Source organism: Cervus canadensis, chromosome 10 (assembly GCF_019320065.1).
Source record: "Cervus canadensis isolate Bull #8, Minnesota chromosome 10, ASM1932006v1, whole genome shotgun sequence".
Classification (NCBI taxonomy): Eukaryota; Metazoa; Chordata; class Mammalia; order Artiodactyla; family Cervidae; genus Cervus; species Cervus canadensis.
Genome location: NC_057395.1, coordinates 56730585 through 56757867, shown reverse-complemented (window position 1 = coordinate 56757867; position 27283 = coordinate 56730585). Strand labels below are relative to the sequence as shown.

At 49.4% G+C, this 27283-nt stretch overlaps 1 long non-coding RNA gene across 1 annotated transcript in view; it reads left to right on the top strand.

The window, feature by feature from the left end:
- Positions 1-24148, top strand: part of LOC122448566 — a 54403-nt gene extending 30255 nt beyond the window's left edge. Inside the window, exons 2-3 of the long non-coding RNA XR_006271671.1 lie at positions 6114-6248; positions 23403-24148. This is a non-coding gene — a long non-coding RNA (uncharacterized LOC122448566). The remainder of the gene's footprint in view (positions 1-6113; positions 6249-23402) is intronic.
- The last annotated feature ends 3135 nt before the right edge of the window (positions 24149-27283 follow it).

The window sequence follows — 27283 nt, the reverse complement described above, 5'->3', positions numbered from 1 at the left end:
TAGCTCCTGGCAGTACTGTCCCGAAATTAATTCACAGACAACCGAGCATCATTACCTGTGATCTGCCCTGGCTAACTGCTTTCTGTTAGTGAATTTGGTGAGGGAAATAAGCTCTTTCCATCCACTCTATCATCTGGGAACCTCAGGACACAGTTTGTCTCTCGTTGGTGCTGTTATTAGAACCTGTTTGTACAATTGCTATTACTATTAATTCTGCAGAAACCAGCTCCCACCCAAAGCCATCAGCCGGGTGGCTTTAAGTCTCAAGATCAGCCTTTAATCTACACTTTGAAGTTGTTGGCAGAGGCAAGAATTTTATTTCAGCCTGATGACCATGAGTTTTAATTTTTTTGGGGAGAGAGCTATTCCCGCCCTCCACCCCACCTCCCACCCTCCACCCCCACCAATGCGCTGAAGTCCAGAGACTGTTCTCTGAATGAAGCCCAGCTTGGGAGAAAGCCATTGTGAGTGGGCCCAGGTACGGCAGCTGGTTGGGCGCTATGGGGGTATGGAGGTCTGCAAGGCTTCTTGAAGGACAGCATTAGGGATCATCTGTCTTCTGAGCTCCAGACCCACACACAGGAGGTCCTATGGACAATTCTCCTGCAGTGCATCTTGCCTCACCTTGTCCCCTGTGTTTTAAAACCTTGATCCAGAGGCCACGTCCCACCCCCAAGTGCAGGGGCAGCCCTGCCTTCCTGTGGACCTGATATCCATCTGACCACTGTGTTCATCCCCCGGATTTGTCTCTGGTTCATCGAGGAGACACACGTGGCCCATGGCATGGTCAGCTTCTGCTTGGTTGAATTTCCCTGCGAGGGCTTCACTCCCAGTGCTTCTGTGCTCAGTCGCGTCTGCCTCTGCATGACCCCAGGGACTGTAACCCACCAGGCTCCTCTGTTTATGGGATTCTCCAGGCAAGAACACTGAAGTGAGTGGCCACGCCCTCTTCCAGGGGCTTTTCCTGACCCAAGAGTTGAACCCATGTCTCCTGCATTGTAGGTGGATTCTTTACCACTGAGTCACTGGAGAAGCCCTTGACACCCAATAGTTCTCTGCAAATATATCTTAAACGAATGCACATATATTCAACCCAATTGATAGGAAAGAAAGAAGGGAAGGAGGATTTGATAAACAGAAGGCTAAGAAATGGCTTCCAACTCTGATCAGTCCTGATCTACCTCATTGCAAGTTAAAAAAAAAAAAAAAGAATTGAAAAGATATTCAATGTACACTGGCCCCCTTCGGAATATACTAATCATTATTGTCATCATGGCTTCCATGGATTGAGCATCAGGGCTCTGCTGAGCTCCATGCCAAGGGCTTTCCTTGCAGTAGCTTGTTTTGACCCCGGAAAATCATCTGAAGTAGGTCCTGCACTGACCCTGGCTGCAGTCGAGCGGTGGATGGTCAGAAAGCCTAAGCCACCATCACACAGCAGGAGACCCTGAGCAAATGTGTGAGTCCTCGGGGGATGGACTCGAGGCCCCTCCCCCTGACGAGCTGTGGTCCCTGCGCTTCTGTAAAGGCCGTGTGAGGCACAGGTCCTGTGGAGGACCCTTACAAAAAAGACATGTTCTTTGTTTTTGTCCTGGTACAGAACATTTTTTTACCCACCAATGTATTCCACTCAGTCTCTAAGACGATCAGTAATATGTTTGTCAGCAGGGGAGGCTAAAGCCAGACTCTTACCTCTAAGAAAAGCTAATAGGCCCAGTTTCAGGGAGGGGGGGGACCACAAGCCCCTGACCTTGGTTGGACCAGCCCCAAGCACTAATCAACATTGCCGAGAATGTCTGTGTGCACTAACAAAGCATAAATATTTGTTCTCTATTGAAGGCCTCCAGGGCCATGGCAAATAGCTGCCTTAAACATGCACAGTCCACCTGCCTGTTAAGAAAGAGAAAACACAGAAAAACAGCCCTTTGAATCCACTCTTCCCCATAGAAACAGAAACGATGTTCTGATCATTATGTCTAAAAACGCAGTAGATACGAAAATTGGATTTGGTCGGAGCTGGAATTTAGCTGCAAATGGGTGGTTTTTAATAAAGTGCCTCATAGCAACCGATCTGTGAAAAGCTGGTACTTAAAAGCAAGTTCATATGATCTCAGAAAATGGCTCATCCAGACAGGGCAGTCTGTAACTGTTTATTTATAGTCGTCTGCACCAGATCAGATAAGCTTGGACTCAGGGAAGTGGGGGGCTTCCTGAAAGTACCATCCTCAGTCCGTTTGTGTGACCAGAAACTGGATCATCAGTCATGCTTTGAAAAACAGGGCTCGGGTCGGATGGGAGACAGGGGTGGGTGGGTTCTGCCCTGGGACAGATGTGCTCCAAATGCAGAGACTCAAGAGTTGTTTGTGAAGGTGGGGCTATAAAAGAGCACACAGGGCTCAAACAGTGGTCCTTTTTTTTTTTTTTTAATGTAATTCATTTTTCTGCGTTGGGTCTTAGCTGCAGCACGTGGGATCTTTTCATTGCAGCACACAGGCTCCAGAGTGGGCAGGTTCAGTAGTTGTGGCTAGAGGGGTTAGTTGCCCCGTGGCATGTAGGATCTTAGTTCCCCAACCAGGGATTGAACTGGCATCCCCTACGTTGGAAGACAGATTCTTAACCACTGGACCACCAAGTTATTGTTCAGCTGCTCAGTCATGTCCAACTCTTTGCGACCCCATGGACTGCAGCATGCCAGGTTTCCCTGTCCTTCATTATCTCCCAGAGCTTTCTGAAACTCATAACCATTGAGTCGATGATGCCATTCAACTATTTCATCCTCTGTCATCCCCTTCTCCTCCTGCCTTCAATCTTTCCCAGCATCAGGGTCTTTTCCAATGAGTCGGCTCTTTGCATCAGGTGGCCAAAGTATCGGAGCTGCAGCTTCAGCATCATCTTTTCAATGAATATTCAGGGTTGATTTCCTTTAGGATTGACTGGTTTGATCTCCTTGCAGTCCAAGGGACTTTCAAGAGTCTTCTCCAGCACCACAGTTTGAAAGCATCAGTTCTTCAGTGCTCAGACTTCTTTATGGTCCAACTCTCAGGAAACCCCTTAGATGATGGTCTTTTAGGGAGCAGACCTGGGTGGAGTTAGGTCTCAATTTTCTGGCTGTGTGGCCTCAAGCTAATGCATTTCCTTTCTGTTTGAGCAGCTTTATTGAGACATAATTCACATGCCATATGATTCATTCATTTAAAGAATTAGAATTCAATGGATTTTCATATATTCACTGATGTATGCAGCCATCTCCTCAGTCTGTTTTGGAACATTTCCATCATCTCAGGAAGAAACTCTGTACCTTTTAGCTACCTCCACCCTGCACCCCATCCACTCTAGCCCTAAGCAACCTCTACTCTGCTTTCTGTCTCTACAGATTTGCTTATTCTGGACATTTTCTATAAATGGAATCCTCCCACCTTGGTCCTTTAGGTTCTGGCTTCTCTCACTCAGCGTGTCAAGTTGTATCAGCATCTCATTGCATTTCAGGGCCGATCTTTCTGGTCTTCAGATTCCTCGTCAGTCAAATTGGTCAAATGCTGCCCCCCGGTAGGGCGATTCTGAGGTGGACCTAGTAGTAAAGAACCTGCCTGCCAATCCAGGAGACACAGGAGACACAGATTCAATCCCTGGATCAGGAAGATCCAGGAGGAACCTGGAGGGCTGTTGTCCACGGGGTTGCACAGAGTCGGACACGACTGAAGTGACTGAGCACACATTACCTCACTGGGCTGGAATTTGAGGGGAAATGTCGCTGGGAGGCTGAGCTGAAGAAATCTCCCCCAAGGGGTAACTGTATCCTGATCACCACCCCACACACTAAAAATCATGATCAGAGCTGAAGCCTAGCACACTTCATCCATCACAATAGACTGATCCCGTTTCCGCGCCCCCTCCCACTCCTGTTTTCCCCAAAAGATGCATCAATTTGCATTTGTCTTGATAATAAGAGTAACACAATTCTCTTGTATTTATTCAGCGTTTTGTGGGGCCAGGTCTCACGCTCAAGCATCACTTACAACAGCTCATGTCAACCCCCAGAGGCAAGAATCATGACCCAACCCCCAAACCCCCCTTAACTGATGAGGAACTCGAAGCTCAGAGTGGGTAAATGAAGCATCCGGGGTCTTCCACAGAAACCGTACTTCTTACATAAATGCTTATGGGTTAAAGAAATGGGGTTTGCCTGGACAGGAAATTTGGAGTAGGTCTAAGGGGACCTGGGGGTGCGGGGGGGCTGGTCTTCAATCCCTGCAGCGGTTCCCCCAGGCACCTGTGCCCCATGAACAAAGAGAAGTCAACAGGTCAGGCTAGCAAGATGGTATGACAGTGCGCTGAGGGGAGGGGTGGTGGCTGGGGAGACTCTGCAGGCCCTGAGCAGATACTTGAGGGGGAAGGGCTGGGAGAAGTTTCCCCCTGGAGGTAGCCTTGAGCCAAGTCTTAAAACACGAAGTGAAGTCCCCAGGGTGGGCGAGGGGAGGTCCTCCATCCATCCTTTGATTAACTGTAGTTAGAGGAGGTGGTACAGAATGTCCTGGGCACAGTGGGGCGGGGTGATTAATCCCCCTGTAATCTGTTGGCCGCAGTTTTGCTGTTGCAGGAGGTTTTGCTGGAGAGATCGATGGAGTCTTAACAGAGCGGTGAAATGGCTCAGTGTCTCCCCGCCTGGACCCAGCGGAGCTTCACCGGGAGGAGGAGTTCAGTCCCAGAACCAGGCAGCTTTGGGGTGTCTGCTAGTGTTTTCCTTCAAGGACTGGGGAACAGTTCTCTCAAAGACCTTATTTGTGTGATGCAGGAAGTCGGAAGATCCAGAGGACAGGAGAGGAAAGGGAAAAAGGGAGAGGAAGCAGTCATAACAGTGCCTTTATTCCTTCAGTTACTGAAAGGTGAAGCTGTGTCTTCATCTGACACCCATAGTCAGCCTTTCTCCCAACCCCCGCCACCCTCCTGCAAGACAGGAAATTTGGGGGCCCAAGAAGTGAGGTAAACTTGCCTGAAGTCGCGTGGGTAACCAGTGCCAAATCCAGGACTTAAACCAAGGATTAGAAACTCCAGGTGCAGTGCACAGCCGGGAGCTGAGCACCACCAGGGCTGCCTACATGTTCCTGGTTCCCCCGGAAACCCTGGGGTATGGTCTGGTGCTGGATTGTACAAAGACAATCTTGCCACACTGCTGGGCTGGAGGATAATTGGGACATGGTTGCTGGGCTGGGGAAGCACAGAGAAGATAACTGAAACCCACTGGGGAGGTTAGCAATGGATCTTTGGAAGAGGGGGTGTTGAGATTGGGGTTTCGGTGGGTGCCTAGGAGTCCTTGAGTTCAGTAAAGGGGAAGCTCATTTCAAGAACAGAGCTGTATATGCAAAGGATCAAAGCTGAGATTGATGATGGCGTATCCAGGGAATATTAGGACTTGCAGACTGGTTGGTGGGTAGGATGTGGGGCTCGTGGAAGTAGAAGAGAGAGAAAAGGAAGGTGCATGATGGTGCTTAGCTGCTCATCAGCCCTACCTTGCTGGGGTGGGTGCAGGTAGCTTTTTTTCTAGTGGATGGGATTTCATTAGGGCCAGGGAGCTGGGAATGGCTTTGAAGATTTCTGTGCTTACTACCCACAACCCCCTGTGGAAGCTAAGGATGGATTCTCCAAGGAGTGAGAGCAAAACCACAAGCAGCAAAGAATTCTGCTGGTGAGATTACGTAGCTGCTTCCCTCTATCATTATCTAATTAAGGAAGGGGTGGGGGGAACCCCAAGGCTTTGAAGTAGCAAGAGGGAATTCTGAAATGGCTCCAGCCAGGTCCTGCTGGAGGGATCTAATTACAGAGCAGCATTCTGCAAGGGTGCGGTTACTCAATGCGCAGTGGGTTGGACGGTGTGCGTGGAGTGGCTTCTAAAACCAGCATCTAAACCACCAGGACTGAAATACCAGCAACCACAGACCCGAGGGCCATGACTTGCATGCACTTTCTCTTTCTGGGGTTAATCACAGTGGATTCCAGACATTGGCACTGAAAATCTGCATGATGGTGCAGAGGCATGGCAGAGGGAGCCCTGGTGCTGGGTACTCTGCTCCAACTTCTCATCTTGGCTCTCGACAAGGAGTAATTTCCTTTTTCAGGATGAAAGTGAAATTCTTTCTGAAATAAATATTCAAGTCCATCACTCCACGTTTGGCCAGAAGGAAGGAAAGAGGAACGATGGGAACAGCTTCCTTCGGCCCCATGAGTGACCTTCAAGGCAGAAGTAGTGCCAGGTGAGCAGGTAGATTTTTGAGTGGTGATGGGTAACACCATCTCAAAATACCACTCTCCAACTCTGCATGGATATGCCACTTTTAGCTATTTACTAATTTGACAAATCTTTATTAAGTATCTGTTACGTGCCAAGCAGGACTTCCCAGGTGACTCAGTGGTAAAAAAAATAAAACTAAACAAAACAAAAAACCCACATGCCAAAGCAGGAGACATGAGACACAGGTTCAACCTCTGGATTGGGAAGATCCCTTGGATGAGGGTATGGCAACCCACTCCAGTATTCTAGCCTGGAGAATCCCATGGACAGAGGAGCCTGGAAGGCTACACTCCATACGATCGCAGAGTCAGACACGACTGAAGTGACTTAGCGCACATGCATGCATGTGCCAAACACCAAGTCAGGGCCAGGCAATATGTGAGGTGAAGTACTGTAGACACAAGTCTGGTCATCGGGAGAGGGAGGTCGGCAAGGGAAAGATGTAGACAAATAGGTATAACTCCAGATGGGAACAAACTCTGAGAAAGGAGGAAGTAGAGGGGGGTGGTCCAAGTGACAATTCTTTGGAGGGGACAGCTGAACTGACCAAAGGATGCTCAGAGACCCCTCTGCTGAGTGGGAGGAGGGTGGTCCAAACAGAAACAGGGACATATGCAGAGGCCAATGGGGCGTTTCAGAAATCAGCAGAGGGTCCATGTGACTGGAGGTGTTGAGATAGGGAAGGGAGAGGTGAAAAGAGCTAGACCTTTTCAACACCAGCCCAAATAGGACCCACCCTCCCAACTTCTGCAGGCGCGGTCTCCATAGACTGCCTCCCTCCCCTTACGGGATGTGGGGAAGGGGCGACAGGTAGATTTCTTCTGAAGTTCCTAAGCCCTTGCATCTTAACTTTTTGTATTCTGGAGCCCCTGAAGAGGTTGGAGAGTCTTTAGTTTGAAATGTAAGATGATTTCTTCAGGAAAAATGATCAGATTCCTCACGACCTCTTGTTCCAAGGAGAATAGACAGTATTTTATCATTGCGGCATTGTATCATAGCTACAGCTAAAACCATCTGAATGCTTGCCAGTGTAACAAAGGGAAGATAAAGTGGGATGACTCAGTTTTGGGTTGTGAGAGCTCAGGAAAGCGAGACAGCATCACCAGCCCCCTCTCCAGCCTGGGTGCAGGAGGAATAAAGGCTGGTGGGAGCAAATGTCTTCCCAGTCTCCAAACATATTTTTCATTTACTAGACATTCAGGTGCCTGGGCCCAGTCCTTAAGCCTGGGGTCTTCACCATCTCATCCACCTGCTTAGAATGCTAACCAGTTTTAAAAACCTTGGATGAGGGATGCTCTGTGAGTGAAGGCTTTAAGCCAACATTAAAAAGGGTGTTGAACTAAACATGTTCCCTCACCACCAATCCCATTAACATGCTGATGGGCACCATGACCACTGCATAGGAGGTTATGGTATACAGTGTCACTCAAACTTATTTAAGTATGAATATTTGTTTTGAGATATGTATCTTAGGGACTGAGGACTTCCTGGAAATCGGCTTGAGATTTGCTGCTTTAATCTGATATTATTGCCCCATTTACCACTGTTGTCATCAGGAATAAATTTTATGATGGCAGCAAGCAACCATTCATTCATCCATTTAACCACTTAGTCAGTGAACCATCTGTCCATTCATCCAATCAGTCATCCGTCTTTCCATCCACCCATCTACCCAAATATCCACCTACCTGCTCACCCACCCACCCACTCATACAACTCTGCATGAATCAATCCACCTCTCCATCCACACAACATCCATCCATCTATCCAACAAACCATCCATCCACTGGTCATTTGGATAGCCAGCTAGCAGCATCTAGCTGACAAATGTTTACTGAATGGGTCTTTCCGTACTCTGGGCTCAATAATAGGACTTTGGTAGGTCTAAGGCGCCTTTGGGGATCTTCTGGTGTACAAATAACCAGACTAGTCTGTTGGAAGTGACCTTGGGGAAATGAAGTGCTAGAAGCTCAAGAAGGCAAAATCTCCCCTCCTCAGGTGAATCCTTGGCAGAGGAGGTGGCATTTTAGCTGGAGGAGAGATTTGGATGTGGAGAGAAAGAAGCTGGGTGACAACTGCCTGCAGTTGAGACTGGTATGAACAGAGGACCACATGGCCACAAGGGCAGGCTGATGGAGGGTCACGCTGCATACCCTTCTTCATCAGGTCTCTGCTTGGCTGAGTCATGGCTGCAGCAGTGATGAAAACTGCTGCCCAGAGGCCCCATCACTGACAAGATGGTCTCTAACAAGGAAGGCCTCATTCTTCAGTCCAAGTGCCTTCCTTGGTGCTGGCTTCAAGAACACGTAGTTCCATTTAGAATCAGAAGCAGAGGTGTGCTTGTCGTCACAGCCCTCAGGGACAAGGCCCTAAGCCTCACCTGCGGCTACACTGAGGGTGCATTAGCCTGTGTCTCCACCTGGCACCCAGCATTCTGCACCTGGACCCTTGGATGCTGACTTTCCAGAACTTTCTGCCCCCGGGCAGGCAGCAGAGAGTTGGCGAGATCCCCATACACACACAGAAGGAGAGAAGAGCCTTGATCTTCTTCAGAGAAATTTTACCCAATAGAACCATCTGTGCAGCATTCTGATGAGGGGAAACACATGCTAAGCCGGCAAACAACTCAGTGGGATAATCGCACATTGACATAAACTCTCGTACGATGTACAAGAGGGTGAGTTTAGGGGAGGACAGTTTTAGAGGGTGAGTTCAAAGGTAGTCAGGGAGGGCTTCCCAAGCGGGTGTAAGCCAAGACACGGGTGCCAAGAAGGAGCCAGACGTGGGAAGGGCTGGAGGAGGGAACAGCCAGTGCAAAGCCCTGGGCCAGAAGGGAACCAAGACATTTTAAGAAGCAGAAGTCTCAGTGTGGCAAGAGGCCCTTTAACAAGGTGAGGGACAGTACAGAAAGTCACTGATAAGGGGCATGTGTATTAACTCAGTCATGTCCAATTCTTTGTGACCCCCATAGACTGTGGCCCGCCAGGCTCCTCTGTCCAGGGAATTCTCCAGGCAAGAATACTGGAGTGGGGTTGCCATGCCCTCCTCCAGGGGATCTTCCCAACCCAGGGATCAAACCCGTGTCTCTTACATCTCCTGCACTGGCAGGTGGGTTTTTTTTTTACTGCTAGTGCCACCTGAGAAACTGGGCAGGGGCCAAAATCAAGTAGGACCTGTAGGCCATGGGAAGGAGTTTTGATTTTAAGTGTAGTAAAAAGCTACAGGGGTGGGGTGGGGGGGGTGGTTAGGTGAGTAGCTCTGTTTTGTTTATTTTTAAACTGCTCTCTTGTAAAAATTTTATTTATTTATTTATTTTATTTTTGCCTATGCTGGGATTTCATTGCCGGACACAGGCTTTCTCCAGTTGTGGCTAGCTGGGGCTACTCCCTAGTTGCAGGGTGCAGGTGGCTTCTCATAGAGCTTGGGTTCTAAGCACGGGCTCAGTAGTTGTGGCCCATGGTCTTAGTTGCCCTGCAATATGTGGAATCTTCCTGGCCCAGGGATTGAACCTGTGTCTCCTGCACTGGCGGGTGGATTCTTAGCCGCTGAACCACCAGGGAAGTCCAGAGTTTCATTTTGAAATCCTTGCTCTATATGTGGGGTTGAGGGGTGTGATGGGGATGGCAGTGGAAGCCTGGGGACCAATGACAGGCTGAGGGACCAGAGGCTTTGGACTGTGTTGTCAGGGAGTCTGGGGGGAAGGGAAGAGTTTGGGATTGTTGTGGAGGTGAAGCCTGATTGGTTGGTTATAGGTGGGAGAGAGAGGTGCCTGACTGTTTATTCAAATCAGGGCCTGAGAAGCTGGGTAGATGTGGCTGCACTTCCTGGGCTGTGGGCAGGTGGGGAGGAGCAGGTTTGGGGGCAGGAGAGTCAAAGAGTTCCACATGACCCTGTTGCATGAGAGATGCATTTTAGACCCCAAGGAAGAAGTTGCATGTATAAGTCTGGATTTAATAGGGAGGTCTGGGAACCAGGAGAAGCAGAACCCACTAGAGTCAGGAGATGGCATGGTGGCAGGGAGAGTACACAACTCTGGTTTGATCTCCTGGATCTAGCCAGACCTGAAGCTTGACCACCTTGTCTAGCTCTGGTCATATGAGTCCCACCCCCTCCTTTATTTCCTGCATCAGTTTGAGTCCAATTTCTGTCACCTGCAGTGGAAAGAGTCTTAACCCAACATAGGAGGCAATTTCAGTGTTCCAGGCTGACTACACTGTCTCCCCTCTGCTGCGAGCTAGATTTACATCACTCCAGGGTGGTGAGCAGAGAGGTAGTAACAGATTAGAAAGAGGGGACCCTTTGACATCAGGCAGACCCAGGACTCAGTCCTGGCTTTGCCTCTGGCTGCCTGTGTGACCTTGGATGGGGAGACTGGCTTCTCCCCCAGTCTGTGTCTGCATCCTCACCTGGAAGGGTTGTGTAAGGACGAGAAGAAAGAAAACAGGGAGGGTGTCTGGCCGGGGACGGGTGCAGGCAGGTGCTTTGTTAGTGTCAGTGTTTTGGCTCCCTCTCCCCCCGCACCACACACACTGATTAAAAGCTCAGGTTGGCAGTTATTTATGTCTTTGATTAATTGAACAATTGGGAAACAAATTAATTATTACTCAACGAAGGCAGTTTAGACGACACAATCTTTGAAAACATGAGGCCTGGCGGGGAGGAGAACAAAGAGATGCTCGGTGGCGGGCAGGACAGAAACCACTGAAGTAGAGAATCTTCAAGGTCCCTCTCATCTGGAAGATTCGCCTTTTCTGGACGTGCAGAATGTGGCTCCCTACAGATAAATGTTGACTTATGGTTTGAGTGGCTTGTTATATGTCACGGTGCCTTCAAATGGCAGCCAGACAATCACTCTGGTATCACCTACATGGAGTTTATCCAAGGCGAGAGGCGGAGAGGGAGAAATTGGACTTGAGTCACAGCCACGTGGCTGGCCGCTGCCGTCATTCCGGTTAAAGCCGCCTCTGTCACTGTTCCCCACAGTCCCCCATGGCCGCCCCCTTCCAGCTGTCAGATCTGGACGGTGGGCGGCATTAAAACATCAATAACAGTGACCGAAACCATGCCCTCGGCTTGGTCGGGGAAGGGGGGCAGGCGGGGGAGAGGAGTTGTGCTTGAATTTCAAAACAGCCCAAGTTTTTCGCCCCATTAAGTTATCATTTGCTTCAAGGAAAAGTCCCAGGAGTCCAGAAGGCTGTGATTTCTGGCCCCCTTCCACCCCCACCCCATAACTTCCTTGCTCTTTGTGGCCCCCTGGGCCATGGAGCACATGGTCCCTCCCGAGGAAATAGCATTTCAGCCATTCCCCTGTCGGTCTAATGCTGGTACCGCTTGAGTGCATCATCTCATTTTTTGAAGGCACCGCAGTGGTTTATGGCTTTCTCACCTCCAAACCTGCCCTCCCTGAGTGCAGGAGAAATTCCGATTTGTCAGGAACCTGTCCAGTCATCCGGAACCTTCCCCAGGGCCAGGAAGGTTAACTCCCGCCATGGGTCATATTGATTTTATTGGATGGGTTTTTCCAAAGCAGGCGAACAGGGTCAGTGTGGGGGGGCGGGTTCCAGTTTGGCCTGTGAGAACCCTGTCTTTTTAAATAGCTGCTGTGTTTTAAATGACTCTCCTCCCCACTTGAGTATTGAACTCTCCCTTGATCGGCGCCTCCCGCCCCCAGCCCCAGCATATTATCAGAGTGGGGCTGAATCAACCTGGTTTCCTGAAGTCGCTGTGAGAGCCTAGGCTACTTGTCACTGCAAAATGAGACTCCTCCACCCACCCCACGGAATAGATCGGGTGAGTGCAATGACGCAGCCCCTGCCATCCCCTGACAAGGAATGAGATGGTGATGGACGCTGGAGGAGTTAAAACAAAGGGAGGATGGAGAGATGGATGTGAAGGAAAAGCCTGTTGGGTCCGGGGTCCACTCTCGCCACCTTCCAAGGAGGTTTTTATAGATGCAGTACAGGTGAAGACTCTGGGATAGAGGGGTCCTTGACCAGAGAGCTGGGACCAGACAATGGCCTGGCTCCAGAGTCCTTGTTCACAGCAGAGAGAGTGGTCATCCTCTCCATCAGAGTCACAGGTGTTTGTCAAAAGTGCTGAACTGCAGGGAGAAATAAACAAATTCAAATATAGAGTGGAAATTTCCACATCCCCTGAGTCAGTAGAAGTAGAAAGAAAATTGGTAAGGATATAGAAGAGCTGAATAACTTAGTCTAATTGATGTTTTTATGTATAGAACCCTCCACCGAACAGCAGGAAACACTTTCTTTTATATCCATGTGGAATATTTACCAAGATAGATCATAACTCGAAAAAGAAAACCGAACATGCTATAGGCAGAATAACTGGACTCTCACCCTTGGCTGATGGGGACGTCAAACAGTATAGTCGCTTTGGTAAATAGTTTGGCAGTTTCTTACAAAGCTAAATACACACTTACTATGACACCCAGCAATCCCACTTATAGGTATTCACCCAAAGAAAATATACACATAAAAGGTGTATATAAAAGTTTATAGTGTACAGATTCATAACTGCCCCAAACTGGAAACAACCCACATGTCTATCAACTAAGGGGTGCATAAATACACTATGGTGCATCCATACAAAAGAAAAAGAAATTCATACAGAGGCACAGTTTAGCAACAGAGAGAAACAAAATACTGAAACACACCACAACTGGCTGAGTGTGAGAGGTATTATGACGACTGAATGAAGCTGGGCTTGAGAGAGTATGTACCATAAGCTTCCATTTACAGAACATTCACACCTGGAAAAAGCAAATCTTTAGGGTAGAGAGAGGGGTCATGAAGGAACTTTCTTCAGTATAAAAAAAAGAACTTCTGACACAGTTAAGAAAATGAAAAGACAGAGACTTCCCTTGTGGTCTGTGCTCCCAATGCAGGGGGCCCAGGTTCAGTCCCTGGTCAGGGAACTTCAGGTCCCACGTGCCGCAAGTAAGAGTTAACATGCTGCAATGAAGATGGGAGATCCCGCATGCAACAAATAATAAATAAAATAAATATTAAAAAAATAAATAAAGAGACAAGAGAGGGGAGACTAGGAGAAAATATTGAAGCACAGACATCTGACAATGGACTTGTATCTACAATATATAAACAACTCTTGAAAAGTGAAAGTGTTAGGCACTCGGTCTTGTCCAACTCTTTGTGACCCCATGGACTATAACCCACCAGGTTCTTCTGTCCATGGGATTCTCCAGGTGATGGAGTGGGTTGCCATTTTCTTCTCCCGGGGATCTTCCTGACCCAGAGATTGAACCCGGGTCTCACACATTACAGGCAGACTCTTTACCAACTGAGCCACCGGGGAAGACTGCTTACTCTTCAATAGTAAAACAGCTCTTATGCTTCAATAATAAAAAGATAAACCTTTTAAAAATAGGTGAAGAATTTGAAAAGACACTTCACAAAAGAAGATATATGAATGGCCAATGAGCACATGTTCAGCATCATTAGTCATCAGTGATATGAAAATTAAAACCACAGTGCAATACCACTATGCTCATGAGATGGCTAAAACTAAAAAGACAGATAACAATAAGTGTTGATGAGGATAGGAAAGGATAAATTTTCCTACATGGTTGTTTGGAAAAGAAGCTGGGCAGATCCTTAAGAAGTGAAATATATTCTTATCATTTGACCCAGCAATCCGATTGCTTTGCATATGTGCCCCTGGTTGGTGATCATTGGAGATTTGCTGGTCATCAACTCCATTAATGGTTCAGGTCTGCTACAACCACACTCTATTTGCCCTTGTGGGTCTCAGAGTGCTAGGCCTTTTAATGTGCTTATGTAATTGTGAGAGTTTTTCTAGCTGGTTTCTGCCATTGGGTTGTCAGAGTAAATTCTTGTCAGTGTTCTTGTCTGTAGCAGCCTCTCTCTAATTCTGCCTTCAATCTGCTGAGTCCTTAATGAGAGCAAGGATGCTATTTGTTATGACTGTTTCCTGGCTTCAGTTCTTTATGCCCTATTCGCACATTATCTCATGTCATCTGCCAGGACAGGAACGGTCTCTGTCATTACCACTGGGTCCCCAGGGATGGCACAGTGTTGAGATTCAGATCCGGGTAGACCTGGCTCCAGTGTGTTCACAAGCGCTGAGCTGAGAGCGTGAACCTTGAACTCAGCTGTCAGCTCCGTGCAAAGACTGAGCTGGATGGGGGAGGCTGGGGAGGGGCTGCAGGGGCAGGCGGGCTTCCCAGAGTTAGACGGGATCTTGAGTCTGGAAGCTCTGGGCAGCAGAGAAAAGCCTGAAGCCCAGCTAGAGTTTCTCTAGATGACCAGCCCAGTGGTCACCTGCGAGGATGGCGGGCGAGCCTGAGTACAGTGCATTCAATGCCAGGTGTTCTGAGCCTCGAATGCCAGGCCGTGGTGTGATGCCAGGCCTAGGCATCAGGTCCAGGGCCCCCACTGTGGGGTCAGTGCTAGCCTAGCTAACAGCCCTTGCAGATGAAGGCATGCTGTCTAGAGCTGGCTCCCTAAGAGGCCGGGTCCCCTCCCCTGGCAGGAGAGAGGAGAGGGCTCGGGAGTCAGGCACGGCACAGAGAAGCCCCGCTCAGGCTTTCCAGTTGCCATTTGCAGGGACTTCTCCCGTTCTCAGGAGATAACAGCTTTTCCTTTCCTCCCTGTCGGCTCCCCTCTGAAGGGCGTCCTCTTCCCCAGTGGGGGCAAGTGGCCACAATGAGTGTGAACATCAGGGAAGTGACCGTAGTCCCAGGTAAATGGGCTCCGCTTCTTCCCGAGCACGTTCCCGTGGCAGCGGGAAGTCGCATCCGGCAGGCGAGTCCACACCTCCTGCAGCTGTCCCAGGAAGGCTCCAAGCAGATGGTGGGGCCCCGGTGTCTGAACGTGCTGTCGGCCTCCACCCCCAAGGCATCCTTCTTTGTCCCCTTCCTTTCCAAGCACGAGCAGCTGCAGGAGTTTCAGGACCTGGCAGAATGAAGATGTGAGGCGCTCATTCAAAAAATATTCAGAATTTCAAAGCGGAGACAGCAGAGCATTAAAGCCAAGTGTGGGATGCTCTGAACCCAGGGCTCCATGGGGCTGCCCGAGACGCGCACCCTGTCCCCTGGCCTTGACTCGCTCTCTCCTGCGAGAGAAGCTAAGTTACATGTCCTCCACTTGTGGGTGGAGTGGCACGAGGGGGCACCTCTCAGCCCAGGGGTGACACCTCTGTCCCCTGCTTACTGGGCCAAACCCAGCTGGGTTCCATCTCTCCTCGCTTGGGAGGGGAGATAAGGATGTATGTTCTTGATTTTCCTCTGACTCCTCTTTCTGTTTGTCTGGGCCCCACTCCCGCCCCTAAACTTACAGTCTTAACATACTGTCTTCTCTCCAACCAAGCCCTCCTCCAAAACAATAGATTTCCTTGTGATCGATATGAGTCTGCACGCCGTGTCGATGGCTTTCAGCACATCCTTTCATATCCCCACGAGCTGGTCCACACTCCTTCTTCAAAGTGCGGGCTCCACAGCAGGGCAGGTAATGAGCTGAGCTGGCCGGCTCTTCTCCGGCCTCCCAAGGCTTTGACACGAACCAGCGCCCCTCCCCTCCCGGAGTCTGTCTCTGCCCTCAGCCTGGGGACGCTGCAGCCCACGAACAAAGGCCTAGCTTCACCCCGAGAAGCGTGAGCCCCCAGCAGGCTGAGGTTGCTTGCTTGTTCAGTCACTGATCTCTGATGTGCCAGGTGTAGGTGAAGCCTGGGAGGAAGCTGGAGGAGGGATGGGAAGCAGTCACTCACACCCCAGGGTCCCAGGTTCGAATTCCAGCTCTGCCACCCACTGGATTTCTACCTAGGCGGGTATTGGAGCTCCCTCTGCCCTCAGTTTCCCCAGAACCTACCTCCATGAGGCTGTGGTCGGTGAGAGGGAGCAGGACAGGGGTGGAGCAAGCACCTGCCAGTAAGGGCCTGGGAACTGTGAGCCAAGGTCAAGGAGGCAGCCTGCGCCCCACACGTGAGAGTCACAGCCAGACGTTCCAGGGAGGCACGTGCTCAGCCTTCAGACCAGGACCCCAACACCCACCCGCCCGCCCGCCCCGAGGCTCCATCCAGTCTCCCTCCTCTCGGGCCCCTTGGCCCCCTCGGATCGGGGTGCCTCCCCCTCAGGCTCTGGGCTCACCTGGGAACACACCTGTCTCCCTGGCCTCCAGCTCCGGTCACGCTTCAGTCCCCAAAACTGCCTTTCTCAGGGACATGTCCCCCCCCAGCCCTCACTACAGCAGGGCCTCTTGAATGCCCTCCTGGCCCCTGGGCTGGTATTTCAAGATATATATGTACATAGTTTTACATTTTAATTATTTGTGTGATTGTTTGGTTAACTTCTGCCTCCCCCGCTCACTGGATGCCCCAGAGGACAAGGGTGTTACCCACTGTTCGCCATCATGTCCTTGGTGCTGCATAGCACGCAGCCAGCTGTGAAAGCCTGGGACGCTCTGGTTGCACAAGGAAAAGAGTTTCTAGATCAGAGAGACAGAGACAGGGAGAGACAGAGAGAGGACACATAGAGACACGGAGAGACATGCACACACAGAGAGAACTCCAAGAGGCCCTGTGTGGTTGGTGTGGGCACAGCAGGGAGGGACATAGGGCTGCCAGTGGGGTCCAGATGCCCTTGGGCTGCAGACCACCTGGCCCTGCAGCCTGGACTGAGGATGTGGGCCTCTCTCCCGAGGGCGCCGGCGCCTCTGAAGGGCATCTCCTGGCCACGTGGCGGCCCCTGATGTGCATTTTAGGAAGATCACTGGCAGCTATTCGGAGAGTGGATTTATGGCCCGGCTCCTTTGTTCAAATCCCCAGGGTCATTTTCTTCTTTTTTTAATAGGATTCTGCTTGTGAGGGACTGAGCCTGAGCTGATTGTTTCTTCCTAACTTGCTTTGTGACCTTGGGCAAGTCCTGGCTGCTCTGCAGGAAGCAGGGGATGGACCCTTGCCTGCTCCTCCCAGCCAAGCAGCTGTGGTCTCCCAAGCCTTCTGCCCTGCTCCCTACCCACCACCATCCCCTACCTGAGAAAAGTCCCCTCAGCCTCACAGGGCTACGAGAAAGGGGTCTTCTTTCCACTGGGTGTGGGGCAGTCTTTAGAGTATCACACTTGTGATTTCTCCAGGAGGGGTGTACACAAAGCTGCTCCCCAGGGTGATGGCTGTTACTCAGTACAAATTATACCTGGGTCTGTGTTGTTTGGGGGCCTCCCAGGTGGCTCAGTGGTAAAGAATCTGCCTGTCAAGCAGGAGACACAGGTTCGATCCCTGGGTTGGAAAGATTCCCTGGAGTAGGACATGGCAACCCACTCCAGTATTCTTGCCTGGAAAATTCCATAGACAGAGGAGCCTGGCAGCTACACTCCATGTGGCCACAAAGAGTCGGACACGACTAAGCATGCCCTGTGCTGTTTGGCTCCCATGATGAGGATAGTCACATGGACTGATTCTTGTTTCTGTCCAACTCCCATTTCCCCACCCTATCGCTTCAGGCCCCTGATCTTGGCTCTCCTTGGTGGCTGCCCTGGAGAAGATGGTGGTCGCCCAGGTGACAGGGCAACCTGACTTTTTACTCTGTGGCTGCCCTTCTGCACACAGGGGTAGGGGTGCCCAAGGTGATGGAGCTCCTCTGGGTACCATTTAAAACAATGCCGGCTGAAAAACCCCTCTCGGCTTCTTAATACTGCCTAAACCAGCTCTCCCTCCAGATTCATAAAGTTCGCCTAACTTTCCTCTGCCACCCAGGAGGGACCTCCACTGCACTTGAAAACAAACAAACAAAAAAACACCTACGGGTTTTTTGCTGTTGTTATTTCTCTGCAAAACACGGGAGGGTTTTTGGCTAGAAGTCCGGGAGAGTTGGGGTGGGCAGGAGGGAGGATAAGTTTCGCAGTGGTTTCTTGTCCTAAGGAAAACATGCTTTCGGTTATGAAGTACGCCCCCTTGAAATCTCACTTGACATTCTGTGAAGAAAGAGGAACTTTTTAAGAAGCTGGCTGAGCCACCTAATACCTTGCCTCCAGAGTGAAGCCTTTTTTGAAAGATTAATATCGAGCTGGAGACAGCCAGTGACGGTGATTGTACTGATCCTGGCTTGTTCTCTGCCCGCATTGTCTCGGCCCTGGAAGCCGCATGAAAGCTCCATCCGGTGTGTGCCCGGGGCTGGTGAGGCCAGCTTAGTTCCATGAAAGGCTGCCAGTCCCGAGGTGTCCTCGCAGCCCCCTGGGAGGCGGGTGGATCTGAGCAGCTGCTGTCCCTTCTTACATCTCTTTCCGGAACGGGGAAGAAGGGCCAGGCGCTGCTTTTGGTGTTTCTGGGCATTTTTAAATGGAATTAAGGATGATTTCCCTAAACCCAGCTATCTTTCATGCTGCTTCCCTCCCGTCATCTGCTTAAGAGCTATCACCCCGAGCAGGCTTCCCTGCCTCCCTGCTTGTGTCTCTTTAACCAGAGAAAACCACGGAAAGGAAACTTCAGGGCACGAGGCGGGTCCTGGACCTTCTGAGACACAAAGTATTCCCATGGATACTCTTTGCCGTGCTGTGTGCTGGTTAAAATGAAGTGTCTTAAGTCGTGGTCTTGGCCTGGGTCAGGGTAGACTGGACTCTCTCCCCCAAGGCCACGGAGGAACCTCTCAGACTGGATAGGTGTGGGTGGCAGTGGGCTCGAACCCTGCTAAAGCTTAGAAGCATCACCCCCGGAGCAGGACCTGTGGGTTCCCCAGGGTTGTCTGGACATGGCCTCTACCTGGAGCTGTGGGGGTCAGCTCGGAGTTACCTGTTGGCTTTGACGTTTTACCTCTTCCATCCACTTGGCTGGTCCTACCAAGCAGGCCCAACTTCACCTTGGGCAGCCTTGGGACCTTGGCTTGCTTGACCTGCCCCAGACATAGTTAAAGTCTTCCCCCTGCCCCCACCCCACCTCCTGTGGGGGGAGAAAAAAAAACAAGCCTTGAGCTAAATGATCTTTTTATGCATCATTCCATGGATAATGAATTTCCAATGGTTTCATCTGCAAGTGAAGGTAGTTTCAGAACTGTAAATCTTATGGAAACAGGAGTTTCTCCATCCAGAGGGAGGCAGGCGGTGCAGAAAACCTGCTTACCACGAGGGCGAGTTCCCCGCCCACATCCAGCACCTGATCACTGACCCGCTCTGGACTGGATGTTGATTAACTTCACCAGGAGTTTCCCCTCAGTGTCTGAGGGCAACTTCTGACCCGGATAAAGTCTGCACTCAGCGCGTGACCTTTCCAGAGAGGCAGTGGCGTGTCCCCTCTGGGGTCTGTGAAATAATAAATCACCAGAGGGCTGCTCAAGGAGACTGACAAAGGACAAAGAAGGGACAATAGCTCTAACTTCCAGGGAGCAGTGATTGTTTTGAAATGTAATTATGATCCAATAATACAAATATCAACATCTGGAATTCTGCAGTCTCTCTCTCTGCCTGATCTGTTTAGAAATGAAATGCTAATCAGGCACAATGTCTTCTCTGTTCACGGGCAGAGAGCAAGGCGTTTGGGGAAAGCAGATCTCTTAGTGTGATTGTCATTGAGAAGCTCCAAGGGTGCAGGGCCATCATCGGTCAGGTCTCTACCCTCAGCGACTGATGGTCCAAAGAAACCTGAACCAACAGAGGCCTGGGAAAAATACCCTCAGAACCAGTGATGTTTGAAGAGCTCCAAGAAAGAAGCCAGGCTTGGTCAAATATTTGCACTTGTCCTATGCACTTCTGTCCTGGGCTAAAATGATGAATTCTAGACCAGGAATCTAAGGATTTTTTTTTTTTCCCTCTGGAATTAAGGTCAGGAAAAGGAGAAGATGCTTTGCCCTCCAGGAGGCTGAATTGGCTGCAATTTGCCCAGGGTCTTGGTTATTTGTGCTGAGTCCCTCTAGAAGTTCTCTTTTCTGGGTGCTTGGAGCTTCTTTTATTCTAAACTTGCTAAACTGCTTCCAAACTATCGATGAGGTTGGGGAAAACAACCCCAGATTCCTACCTTCAGATCCCAAGCTTTGGAAAACCCAAAGTCTGTCCTTTTCCCTAATTTGATGACCAAAGGAGAACTAAAGTCAAAAAAACCAAAATGGAACGTTGAAAATTACAATAGTCCTCTCGAACCTTTCAGGGGCAATGTTCTCAGGCATTTTCTTCCAGTCAGAAAGCAGAGACCCTTTCCTAGGAGAAAGAAAAACGGCTTCAAAGTTCTCCAAGAGGTGATTAATTCCTCAAGGTTATTAATTTTTAACTTTTGATGACTTTTATTACCCAGGCTTATGCATTTTGCCTCAAAGGCCCTAAGACAGGAAAGATGGCCCAGAAGAATTTGGCAAATACTTACAAAAAAACAAACGAACAAAAAAACCCAAGAAACCCTACAGTTTTCGGATTCATTGCTCTAACTGTGTTCTTCCAGGTCCCAGTTAATGGGGTAAAAGAAAGCTGCAGGCTCCAGGTGTCCTGAAAGTGCTGACGAACCCAGAAGGATTATAGAGCTCCTCCCTTCAAACCCAGAGCCCACATAGTTTTAATAACCAGATGTTTATTTAGCCAGAATTCATTTAGCTGTGTATGATACAAGCTGCTACAAATGTCAGAAATCAAGCAGTTTGTCAGTGCACAAAGTTTGATGGCTAGGAAGAGAAAATCTTTATTTTTTTCTTTTGGTAAACTGGACAGACCTCCTAAATAGGGAATAACAAAATGGTTGTGGTTTCCTACCCGCTCCTGGACACAGATCATGGACCCTCAGGTCTAGAAATGTGTCTGTGTCCCAGAAGGGAATGTGGGCGAGGGTGCCTGTGAAGCCAGGTGGTGAGGCTGCTCTCTGGGGTCAGGCATTTTGTTCTTACTGCTTTAATGACTTTTTTCTGCCTTCACATCTTTATTGAGAGCGAGCAAGGAGGCCCCTGATGCCTCAGCTCCCAGCAAACTCGCTTTTGGACACTTGCGTTTGCGCCGGAGCCGTTACATTTTCCGTTTTCTAGGCGGGAATGGAATGTTGATCCTGTGTGATTGTTTTATTTATTTTATACGTTTTCCTTGGAATGTCTACACATGGCTGCTGCCCTGGGTTTGCGGCCTCCTGATTTACGGTAGTTATAAACATTCCAAAGTAGACATGTCAGTTAAATGATACAATAACATTGTACAGTTACCATTCTGTTATAAATGTGCCCAGGGTGCCAAAAGACCCATGTTCTGTGCCCCCTCCCCACACCCCTCCCTTCCTGCTACCTACGCAGTGATGACTTTGGAAGCCCCCAGCTCCATGGAAAGACGGCAGAAGATCTAAGCTTTAGTAAGAAAGTGGCCTCAACCCTACCAGCCCTGTGCTCTGGAAAATATTTCCAAGAGCTTCAGTACTGGTGTCCAGAAGCAATATGCTCGTCTGAGGATCACATCTGAACTTTCTTTCCACCGAAAATCACATTTATTTCCATAAGCTGTGTCTTCCCAAGAGAGATGCAGCTCCAAGATGGCGTTCGGTTGAGTGGCTGAGGTGATGACCTGTCTTTCTCAGGCCACCACTGCCTTTCCACCTCACCCACACAGAAATAGTGGTTTATTTCCCTAAAAGACATTGAAAGAGGGAAAGAAGAAAACCTTTTCATGGACGCAGCCATTTGGAGGCTTAGCATTCGCTCAGAAAACCCCATTAGCTCAGTATCTCCCGTGGAGACATACCGAGGTGAGATTCCTTACACATCTTTCCACAGAAAACACCAGACAGCATCCAGACTGCAATAAATGCCCATTTTTGACTGACAGGTGAAAATCTGAGAACAGATATTTGAGGTAAAATGTCCATGTGGAGAATTTCCATTTTCTATCCTACAACAGGGATCAGCAGAGTATGGCCCTAGATAACTCTTCAAACCAACCACTTCTTTCTATCACTATCTCTTTCCAGGTCACCACTCTCTCTTTTGGATGATTGCAATAGGTTCTTAGCTGGTTTTCCTAAAGCCCTTCCATTCATCTATCCCTTCCACCACTTCTTCCACCATCCCATCATCCATCCATCCCACCATCTCATTATCCATCTATCCATCCATCCATTTCACTGTCCATCCATCCATCCATCTCACCATCCATCTGTCCATCCATCCATCCATCCATCTACCTACCTAACCACCACTTGTGCATTTTGTAGTGACTATGTCCCATCAACCAAATGCCAAAACCCAGAGAAGGGGCTGAAGAAGTTTGGATAGGAGGAGGGAAGGGGACTATCTCTTTTCTTTGGTGAGATAGGCTGCAAACCTACATTTTAAAAAGAACTAGGAGAGAAAGGAAAGAGGGGAAAGAAAAGACTTTGTGGTGTTGGGACAGGAGTGAGTGAAGGTGAAGTGAATGAGTCTCAGAGGGAAACTGGGTGGGAGAAAAAATAGGATATAAGCCATGATTCTCGGACTTTCAAGGGCCAGCAAGAGCTCACAGGTGCCACTGTTTCTGTTTTAGGGTGAAACATAGACCGTTTCAATTTGAGTCCAATAGAATTTCTCAGTGCAAGTCTGCAATGGTGCCATAACGCATTTTCACCCTCAGATGTTCACCAGGACCATCCGAGTCCTCTGTCAGCAAAGAAACAGGTCCTGACCTTTTGTTCGCATGCGTCTGTCTTATCTGCAGTGCCATCTGCAATTTCTTGTGGACACATTACGGCTCTTCGGGAATTTCAAACCCCAATCCATCCTCCTTCACAGGGTAATTTCCACTTGGTCCAAATCATCTAAAGACAGATCTTAGGCTCCCCCTCCCCAACTCTACTAGAAGTTTCTCTGTTCTGTTCTTTGCGTTTCTTTCTTTAGTACCATTTTTATTGTTGTTCTATGAAAAAATGCAAGTTAAAATATGAGATTCTTTCTTAATTTCTTTAATAAGTTTGTTTGAAATGCATATCTCTGAGGGTCACTTGACGGTGAACTGTTTGTGGGCAGGGACTCTGCTTATGTCCAACCCCAGTGCCAAGCATGAGGCTGGTATTTAGTATGTGCTCAGTAAATGTTTAGTGGGGAAGGTGTCCTCGGATCCCAAGAGAGCTAACACCCTCCCTGAGATGCCCTGGAGGAACCACTCTCTGAGCTCACACTTCATTTCCTGTCTCATGCCTGCAGAAATGGACCAGCTGCTCCATTCCAGTTGTTTAATGTTGGACTTCCATCTTCCTCCACACCGGGCTGGCCTCAGCTCTGCCTCCATCAATTCTCCAAGGCCGTCCAAGGAGCTTCATGAAACCAGATGTCTGCAGACGGCTGGCGTGACCCGAGGAGGTTCACGCCTCACTGCCTTGCAGTCTGGCATCCTCTATCAACATCTGCAGCCCAGGCAGGGTCTCCAGGCAGACCCCCTTCCCTGCAACTCCCAGAGGGCTTGCCTGGCTATTCCTGGGTGGGCACCCTTCTGTGTCAGGGCCATCGTGGTAAGCAGTGGTCTCGATCGCAGGCTGGGGAGTCTCAACCTTCACTCCTCGTCCAGTTAGCTCTGCGATGCTGGGAGGGAGCCCTGTCATCCTCAGGCCTTGGTTAATTTTCTGTAAACTGGAGATAAAACAGGGCCTGCCTAGTAGGCACCCAACGCACCATGCAAGATTTATGGCCCCTGTTCTTGATTGACGGCAAAGCTCGGGCTCCGGGGAGGACTTGCAGTACTTTGGAGCAAGGTCCTTTTGGGTGCCCACAGTGGGGGCAGGGAAGTGGTGTTTTTACTCTCTGATTCTGTCCTCAGAGATGCAGGAAACTGCTGACCCAGGTCAGGTGGCTGGACCTCGCCGCTTCTGTGACAGCCTCTGCTTGTCACCCCGACAAAGGCCAGGTATCCCCCACGCCTGCCTATGGCTTTCCGTGGCTATATTAAAATACCTGCTGGCAGCTGGGACTCCCTCCCAGAGACCTGCAAATGAGCGCTGGCCCACGTCGAAATGATTTAAAACACGCTTTGTTTATGCTCTTGCGGGCGGACGAGACCTGCATGTGAAGCAGTCCAGCGGATCCTGGGCAAGGGAGGTGGGGAGGTTTCGGGGCTGCAGCTATTTCTGGGGTGCAGCCCTGAGGCTGATAAGGTGGAGGGGTAACCGCTGGGGGCTGGGATGGGGACCACAGGTGACCAGCTCCTTTGTCAAAGGAGAAGCCCAGAGAACACAGGGGCAAAATTCCATCCTTTCCTTTGGCATCTACACACCGAGCTTTCGCCATGTGCCAAGCCCATGGCTCAAAGTCGGCCGGGAGAGGGGTCATTTACAAAGTGATAAACTGACTCTTAAAAGGAGTGTGGCATGGGCAGGGTTTAGGAAAAGCAAGGAACAGCACCAGTGGGGAGATGTTCTCACCCCTGGGGGAGGGGTTGAGGGGATGGGGTGATGCCTGGAGCCCTGGGAGGGTGACTCTACGGGAGCTGCTTGGCAGGAAACTTGGCCTTTAGAAAGGGGACCCAGCGTCTGGCTACCTGGCCAGAAAAGAGCCTGGAGAGTAAATGCCCTCGGGCCTCCAGTGGGTCACACCACTGACCAAAAAACCCAGAAGCCGGTGGGCTGTGGCCTGCTGACAGGTCCATATGGAGCAGCCTCCTGCAGCCAGGTCGCGGAGAGGGCAGATGTGGCTCGGAGGGGGTCACCGGAGCTGAGCCAGCACAGATCTATAAATTGCAGGTAAGCGACGTAAGAGAGGGGTAGAGAGTGCAGCAAATGAATGTGTTCACCCTGGGAAGGAGAGGGGCATATCTCATTTTGTTTTATTTTTTTGATAGAAGCTAGAAGTTGAGTTTTTTTGTTTTGTTTTTTTTTTTTGTTTGTTTTTTTTATGAGCTATCTCTTTATTTATTTGACAGCGTCCAGTCTTATTTGCTCCATGGCATGTGGGATCTCTGTTCCCAGACCAGGTATTGAACCTGCATCTCCTGCATTGCAAGGTGGATTCTTTATATATATATATATATATATATATATATATATATGATTTTATTTGCTTATTTTTGGCTGCCCTGGGTCTTTGTGGCTGCATGGACTCTCTCTAGTTACAGGGATCAGGGCCCACCTCTCTAGTTGCAGTGTGCAGGCTTCTCATTGCAGTGGCTTCTCTTGTTGTGGAGCACGGGCTCTAGGGTGCTTGGGATTCAGTAGTTGCAGCACCTGGGCTCAGTAATTGTGGCTCCTGGGCTCTACAGAACAGGGTTAGTAGTTGTGGCACATGGGCTTATTTGCTCTGAGGCATGTGGGATCTTTCTGAACCAGGGATTGAACCTGTGCCTCCTGCATTGGCAGCTGGATTCTTTACCACTGTGCCATCAGGGAAGCTCCTGCAAGGTGGATTCTTAACTACTGGACTGCCAGGGAGATCCCATTATGAGCTTTCTCTTGATTTAGAATTTTAATAGTCAAGTTTTGGAAAAGAAAACATTTTATGGGCAGGACAAATGTAAATTGTCTGTGAGCTGGCTGTCACTCCTGAGTGGCTTGTTAAGGGGCTTCTGGGCAGTGGGGACCATGAGATGGACATGTGTGAAGCATCAAGCTAAACTTACTCTCCCACCAGGAAGGGCTCAAGGAGGGCGTCAGGAGTGGGGGAACTGCTGGTGTTGGGTACTGAGCTGAACCTATTGCTGTGAGCTACGAACCTGGCACATTCTGGGTATTCACACCCATGCCTGGTGTCCCTGACCACACCCCATCTTGCACCCCCCTGTTCTCTACCTCTGCACAGTTTTTAGAGCATTTATCCCAGTGTATGACTGCATTCTGCTTTACCTGTTTATTTGCTGTCTCCCTCCCTTCCTGAGACCTGGCATGTGTTTTCTACCTTATTCCTGGAGCTAGGTAAACAGAAAATGATGGATGGATATTTGTTAAGTAACTATTGTTACAGCCCTTTGGGGATGGTATTATTATTATTTTACCACTAGTATTAGCAATTGTTATCATCAGTCTTCACCCATATTTTATAAGTATGGAGACAGAAGCAGAGTGATTAAAAGACTTAGTTAAGGTTGCACAAGGAAGTATGAAGGTGGAGACTCAAACTCAGGACTGACAAATTCTCAAGACCCGTGCTCTTAGCTTGAACACTGGCTCATTCCTAGACATCCCTTAGATTTAAGCATAGACCTCACTGCCTCCAGGAAGCCCTCCCTGACTTACCCACAACTGGATTAGGAGCTGCCACTGGGCTCCCCTTAGGGTCTTCTATGAAGGATTTATTTCTCTGTAATGTACCTTCCTTTTCCCCTTCCTTTCACCTGGGTTGTAAAGTCCACATTGAAGGCAAAGAGTTTGTTTTGTTCAAGATTCCATTCCCAAGCTCAGGCCTAGCCTGCATCAATAATAGCAATGTTGCATGTGTGTGTGCTAAGTCACTTCAGTCATGTCCTCAAAAAAGGAGAAGGCTCTCATTAAGGAGTGACTACAATGTGGCAGGCACCAAGCTTTTACTTAATCTTTATCGGGAAACTGGGATATAGACAGCAGCTTGCTGGAGGCTACACAGCTGGCCAGAGGAGGATGTAGGATTTAAATCCAGTGCTGACTGTCCCTGAAGCCACCATATTGGCCTCTAACCATTGTGCTGACAGGTGCCACTGTGGGTACTTCATAAATACCAAATAAAAGGAGTCAGCAGCCTTCTTCTGTAAAGGCCAGATGCAAACACTGTTGGCTTTCAGGCAGTACCACTGTCTCTGACCCAGTGGCTAAGTGCAAAGGCAGCCCTTGACAACATGCAAACGGGTGTGGTTGTGTTCCAATAAAACTGTATTTACAAACACAAGTGGTGGGCCGGATTGGGGCTGTGGGTCTCAGTCTGCGAACTCCTACAGTATGTTGTTAATTCAATGTCAGTGTTACAAGCCATCCTGGTTTCAGAGAAATTATAATGTGAAAAACTGCACATCTTAGCATCAAGGAGATCTGATATTTGCTGAGTGAGTGAATGAATGAGTGAGTGAATGATACAGTCGAGTGGGTGCCCCTGAGTGTTAGTCAGGGAAGCTGAGTGCCCAGCCGTGGGTT